At 35.6% G+C, this 7,297-nt stretch overlaps 1 pseudogene; it reads right to left on the bottom strand.

Annotated features, from left to right (window-relative positions):
- Positions 1–283: 283 nt before the first annotated feature.
- LOC138149001 (zinc finger protein 2-like) overlaps positions 284–7,297 on the bottom strand; it is a 43,386-nt pseudogene continuing 36,372 nt past the window's right edge.

Genomic DNA, 7,297 nt, shown 5'->3' with positions numbered 1-7,297 from the left:
TTTGCCCTCAATTTCTTAGATATAATTTTGAGTCATAAAAAATTAAGAGATATTTTATATATGCAGGGGGTATTCTTTGGCTCACTACCCAGAACCAGGTCCCAACATCTGTCCTCCCTGCCCCCAAGTTTTAAGATGAATTTTATTTAAAATAAGGTGAATAAACCTTAAGTTTTTATGTTACCTCTTGTCCCACTTTGACTTTTGAGCATTTAATAAAGTGATAGGTCTGACTAAAGTTTTCCATAATTCATTACATTCCCAATTTCTATTTCTCATAACATCACTGATGCTAGATCACAGATGACTTTCGACTGAAAACTTTCCCACATATACTACATTCATAGGACTTTTCTCTAGTATGAGTTATCTGATGCCAACTAGGGTGACTTCTCTTAGTGAAAGCTTTCCCACATTTGCTGTACTCAAAGGGCTTTCTCTTTACTATGAATCTTCTTATGTTGTGTAAGAGATGAAAGGCCAAAAAAGGCTTTCTCACATTCATGAATTCATAAGGTTTCTCTCTATTATGTATTATGTTATGTCTAGTGAGTAGAATTTTCTGGCTGAAGATTTTTCCACACTTGTTACATTTGTAGGGGCTCTCTCTAGAATAAGTTTTGATGGCGAGTAAAAAGATGAACAATCAAAGAAGGCTTTCTCACATTCATCACATTCGTAAGAACTTCCTCTCCAGCATGAGTTCTCTGATGCCTGGTAGGGGTTGAGCAATCAAAAAAGGTTTTCCTACAATGATCACATTTAGGCCCTGTCGTTAGAGGGATTTTTAAGAGGGCTCATTGATATTTTCTTGAAACCTCTTTCATGGCAAAGGGATTTCTCCCATGGTTCCCCTTTAGCATTTTGTCTCTCTTTTTCCCAAACTTGCTCTTATGTAGAAGATCTTCTCCTCTGAGTCTTTCTATTAAAATTCCTGGTGATTTTAATTCAGAAATGTTCTGTCTCACAGCAGACTCTTAAATTTCTTCAATTCTACTTTCCAAGTCTTGATAGATATTTCTTGGGACCTCTTTCTCTTCAGTTCTCTGAAGATGAAATACTCAAGGCTCCTTCCATTGTTCCAACTGGAAGATCATACCAGGTGTAAATATGAGGAGCCCCAGGGAGATGAGATTTCTATAGTTCTCCAGCATCAGATCTCTGTACAGGTCCCTCTGAGTATGGTTCAATTGCCTCCATTCCTTTTGGGTGAAGTCCACACACATCATGGAATGTTACTAATTCCTGAGAAATAATTTTCTTCTTTATCTTCTTCTGTGTTCCCTCTTGGAGAAAGATCAAGTCCTGAAGATATAGGGCTTATCATAACAAAACCACACATTTTTCTTTCTCCCTTCCAGTTCTGGAATTGTTGAGGTTTAGGGGTGTAGGTTACTCTGAAATAGCAATGCACAGATTCTACCTCAAATTAATTTGACCCAAGCCTTCTTTCAGGCAAAGACAAGGTTTATTGGAACTCTGGACAGAGTGGGTATGATTCTAAAATCTGCCATATTGGCTAGACTCTTAAGGATTCTCAGCATTGATTAGACTCTTAAGGAATCTCAGCATATTTCTGAATACAGGCAGACCCAGATTCTTAAGAAGTCTGAGCCTGCATTTGTCCTTCTTCTGAAGGGTACACTGAAAAGTTTAGGGGCCTTTCTCTTTTCTAATGCTTTTGGCTTAAGCCCCTCATGATTGAGTTCCTCATACTATTAGCTCATAGTGAGTAGCATTCCATGTCCATTTTAACCATTTAATTTCCAGTATCTTTTGCAAAGAGATACTTATTTTAAACATATAGCACGAATAAATACAGAAGCATTTCCCTCTCCCCCTAACATCTTGCAGGCATGCTTTCCTATATACCACCTCAGTTCCTGAGAATAGTAGGCTCAAATTGAATTTATTTTCATTATAATATAGGTCCCATCAAGTTTATATTTACTGTTGGCATGACTACCAAGTGAGTCCTTGTGGCCTGGGCCTTAGATGTCTTCATTCCTCTTCAGACTCTACTGATAACTTATCTATACAGTATTTTCTCTACCATGCCCCTTTACCAAGTACTTTTGGAGCCACATGTTTTTTCTTATCACCCTTTTTTTTTTGGCAAGGCAATTGGGGTTAACTGACTTGCCCAAGGTCACATGGCTAGTTTTTTCATGTTAAGTGTCTGAGGTCAGATTTGAACTCAGGACCTCCTGACTCCAGGGCCTGTGTTCTATTCACTGCACCTCCTAGCCATCCCCCTCTTTATTACTCTTTTGAGCAACAGTCTCATATCATGAACTGCTTATTGGACATCTAACTGAATTGGTCTAAAGCAGAACTCATTATCTCCCCTTCCTTCTCTCCAAAATTCACCCTCTTATGTTTTTTTATTTCTGTCAAAAACACCATTTATCATTTCTGTCATTCAGGTTTGCAACCTCAGAGTCATCCTAAACTTATCATATTACCTCCACACCCATATCCCAAAAGTTGCCGTGTCTTGCCAATTCTCCTGTTACATCACATGCCTTTCTCTCTTTTTCCCTTCTCCCATGGCCACCACAGTAACCCAGAATTCTATCACTTTTTATCTGGACTACAGCAGTAGCTTCCTAATTGCTCTCCTTACCTCTAGTTTTTTTTTCCTTTCAAATCCATTCTCCATTTGGCTGCCAAAGTGAGGTCATAAGAGTTTTCTAGTTCCTTTCTATTTGGCTCCAATATGGTCATTTTAATTAAAAGAAAAAAATCATCTCTCCAGCAGAGACTTTCCCTATAGTATGGAGTTTAGTTGAGACTTCCAATAATTAATTCAAGATAATTAACTGGTTAGAGGTAAAAGAACTCTGACTCCAATTTAAGATAACCATTTACTAGACTACTGTATAAATTTATCAGATGTATTTCCCCCCTTTTGTTATCTTAGACATGTAAAACAACTTCTCTCCCATTCTCCTATAAATTTTACAAGCTTATCTTTGAAATGTAAATCTTAATAATGTCTTCTTTTTTTTTCTGATGTAGCTAGAAGCTATATAAACCTTAGAATTTTGTCTGTTGACCAGCAATAATGTAGAAACTCTCAATGCTGAACATATATAATAAAGACTGGTTCCTAAAACATCTTTGCCTATTTATTAATATGATTGCCACCTTAGAGGACTTGTTGGGTGATATTTATGTTTGTGTATTTTAATTCATTTCAGAAACATCTATTTCATGCCTACTATTGTAAAGGCATTGGGTTAGACTTTTTTTGAATGAATTGACCTGTAGTTAATAACAAGTTTTTAGATGAAAGATACAGCTGTTGTGAACCAAGGAGCATTTGGATTTGGTATCTGTATGCTAATCTGTTTGAATTTGATTACAGAAGAAAGAAAGGTTTATGTAGAGGTGGAAGAGATACTTTTTTTTTGTAGGGGGAAGGCAAGGCAATTGGGGTTAAGTGACTTGCCTGAGGTCACACAGCTGCTAAGTGTGTCAAGTGTCTAAGACTATATTTGAACTCAGGTCCTCCTGACTCCAGGGCCAGTGGGAAGAGACACTTCTATAAGAGAACCAGAAGGAAAGAATTAGGTGAAACAAAGAGAAAGCAAAACAAGGAAAGAATAGAGGTACTTCATTCCTTATTTCACAATATCATTCTTTAAAAAACAAAAAAAAAGTTTCCCTGAGTAAGCAAAACATTTTTCTGAGTGACTCAGTTTTTCAACAGTAGCTATGGCAATTCTAAGAGCATGTCTCCATTAGAATTTTAGTTGAGCAAATTTTAGTTGCTTTATGGTGTATCTTATTTTTTATCAATATATGTTGATTTAACACAGAAGACAAATGTACACTTAAAAAGAATATTTCCTTAAAACAATTAAGTGAAATAAAACGGGAGAGTAACTAAAACTGATAGTAAATTAAGTGAAAAAAAAAAGATTGTGCTTTAACCTTAACATGGGAATGCCTTTGTATTGTCTCTCTCCCATCCCTTACCCCACTGGGGTAGAGAAAAAAAGGTGAATTCCTTGCAATTAATACGTATAATTAGGTAAAACAAATCCCTCTACTATCCAAACTAAAAAAAAAATTAATTCTCTTCTTCTGTACCCTGAATCTATCACTTCTTTGTGAGATAGTATTTGTTATCCTTGATTCTCTAGAACCATAGATGGTCATTTAGATTAGTGGTATCAAACTCAAATTAGCAAAAACGACCACTAAATAACACCCAAGGATCCCTTCAAGTCACCTATTAACTTAGAAAACCACACAGATTCGTATTTTTCTTTTTTTATTACTACATCAATGATTTAAAATTAGGTACAAATTGCATTTAATCTAGCTCAGGTACAATCAGGTTTTTTGAGGGCTCTGCAGAGGTATTTTAAATATCTAAAATAACTTCCTTTTTCATAGATTATGAAAATGAGGCCAAGAGGTTAAATGGCTTGCCTATATTCACATAGCTAGTTAATATCAAAAGATTTGTACCCAGGCCTTTTGACTCTACTATCAATAACTTAGCCATTATGTTATATGTGTTCAATAGTTGCTTCATCCTAATAAGAATGAAACTATAGCTGCCTGATACCCCTCATAGGTGATTGTGATCAGAGATAGCAAATTTTTCTTAAATAACAGGATAGAAGGTAATGTTTATATAAGCAAGCATTATTCAGAATTCTAAATTTGTTTTCACTGTAAAGATGTCCTCACATAGAGTTGCACAGCTATTCATTCTTTTTTTTTTTTTTTTTGGCCTTTTGGAGGGCAATTGGGATTAGGTAACTTGCCCAAGGTTACACAGCTAGTGTTTTTGTTTGGGTGTTAAGTGTCCAAGGCCAGAACCGATCTCTGGTCCTCCCAATTCCAGGGCAGGCGCTTTATTCACTGCACCACCTAGCCGCTCCTATTCATTCTTAATATAAATTCTGACATTTGCCTTAATCACCTATCCTGATATGTCTGGGGGACAAGATGGATATATTTGGGCTCCATGACTTTACAATCAGGGTCATTCAGAACTGATTGATTGACTAAAATATTGGTAGACAAGTCTCACATTGAAAATACCCTCTACCTCTAGAGTCTCTCCTTGATTCCTCCCAGAACCTCCATTTTAAAGAGGAAGCCCATACCAGACATGTCTTCTTTCCTCTCTAGGCTGCATTCCTCTTTGGACTTTCTCTATAATTCCCTTATTCTGGCTACCTTAATTTCTTCTCCCCCACTAACATTTCAGCTTCTTTTAATGTATTATCTTCCTCTATAAGAATGTAAGTTCCTTATGGAAAAAGATTGTATTCATTGCTACTTGTATTTTTATTTCCAGTATTCATTGTACCTGGCACAAAGTATATGCTTTATAAATATTTATTGGACTAGAATTCTGCAGGAATGTCTTCTTGACATTGTATTATTCACCATTTTAATCTATAACTTGAAGCCTCATCTCTTATCTCTACCCTTTTCCCTTCCCTCTATAGATAAAGTCTTTTAAAGGAAAGTTATTGACATTTAGGAAAACTGTTATATAGCTGTCTAATATATAACTTTACTTCAAGTGTTATTGCAAATTTAAAATAAAATAGTTGCGATATATTGGAAGTGAAAATATACCCTATGACTCATAGAAATAAAATCAAGCGATAGAGCCAAGATAGATACCAAGAGTGATAGAAAGCAGTGTGGTAGAGGAGAACAGTTGACACTCAAACTTCACTTCATCTGAACTGATCAAAAGAAGGAATCAAACACACAGTTTGGTGTAGAAATATACTTCATTCAGTAAGGAAATAGGAGGCAAGAGGGACAAGGGGAAGGAGGAATGAGAGGGGTAGTAGATTATGGGAGGGATTAGTTCTAAGCAAAACAAATTCTAAAGTTATACAAAATTATTTATAGCTCTTTTTGAGGTGTCAAAGGATAGGAATCTGAAAGGAAATGCATAAATTAGGGAATGGATGAACGAGTTATGACATATAAATGTGATGGGATACTGTTGTGCTGAACTCTTATCAGCATAAAAACCAAACAGGGTTAGGGGACTAATGATAAAATATGCCACTCAACTTCTGATAGAGAGGTGAAGGACACAGAATAAGAATGGAGCAAATTATTTTGGACAAAACCAATGTGAATATTTGTTTTGATTGACTATAAATGTTTTTAATTGGTTTTGTTTTCTATGTGTTCTTGATATTGGGTTGAGTTTGGAGAGGGAGGGTAAGAAAACAGATCTTGTCTGATCAAACCAAATAAATGATTAAAAAATACAAAATCTGTATATAGATGAATGCTTATAAAATGTGTAAATGAGACAAAACTGGGAAAAATATCCACCATGTGGCCACAAAATATAGGGATTTAAAATTCTTTCAATAGAATAGAATAAGGGGCCAATTCAATACGATTAAATATAATATGGATAAATGTAAAGTCCTATAAATCATTTCATAAACAACTAATACATGTACAGAATTGCCACACAACAGTTCAGAAAAAAAATGGAGTTTTAATGGCCCACAATCTCAATATGATTCATCTTGAATAAGACATCCCAAAGGGCTAATGCCTCTCTGGCTACATTAAGTCAAGCATATTATATTGAAAAAAGGAAATAATTGTATGACTTTACTCTGCCTTGGTCAGAGAATGTCTGGAATGCTGTACTCATATAAGGGTCCTACACTTGAAAAAGAACATTACCAAATTGGAAAAAAGTTCAGAGAAAGATAAGTAGGATGGCAAATGTACTAAAGACCCCTCATGAATTGGTTGAAGAAAATAAAACTTTCAACATGAGAAGAGAATATCTAGAGGGACATGTGACATTGGGTAAGTCACTTCAGGACCATGGATCTTAGTTTCCTTATTTGTAAAATGAAGGCGTGCTATCAGATTATCTCCATTTTTTCCATCTCTAAGTCCATATATGATCCTAGACATAACTTTCTTTGGATATTTTAAAAGCTGTCATATAGAGGAGATATTTGACTTTTTTTTTGGACTTTCTCCAGGGTACCAGGTGGTAACTAGGCAGCACAGTGGATATAACACTGACCTTGGAGCCAGGAAGACCTGAATTAAAAGCTGGCCTAAAATACTTACTATGTAACCCTGGGCAAATCAGTTAACTTCTTTCTGCTTCAGTTTCCTCAACTGTGTAATGAGGATAATAATAGTTGCTGTTCAGTTGTGTCCAACTGACTCTTTATAACAATACTCTTTATGGTATTTTCTTGGCAAAGATAGTGGGGTGGTTTGCCATTTCCTTCACCAGTGGATTAAGGTGAACAGAGGTTAA

Source organism: Petaurus breviceps, unplaced genomic scaffold (genome assembly GCF_028583685.1).
Source record: "Petaurus breviceps papuanus isolate PSGF00001 unplaced genomic scaffold, PetGlider_PUasm1.0 90845, whole genome shotgun sequence".
Classification (NCBI taxonomy): domain Eukaryota; kingdom Metazoa; phylum Chordata; class Mammalia; order Diprotodontia; family Petauridae; genus Petaurus; species Petaurus breviceps.
The sequence above is the reverse complement of the archived record's forward strand: the minus strand, read 5'-3'. Positions and strand labels throughout refer to the sequence as shown.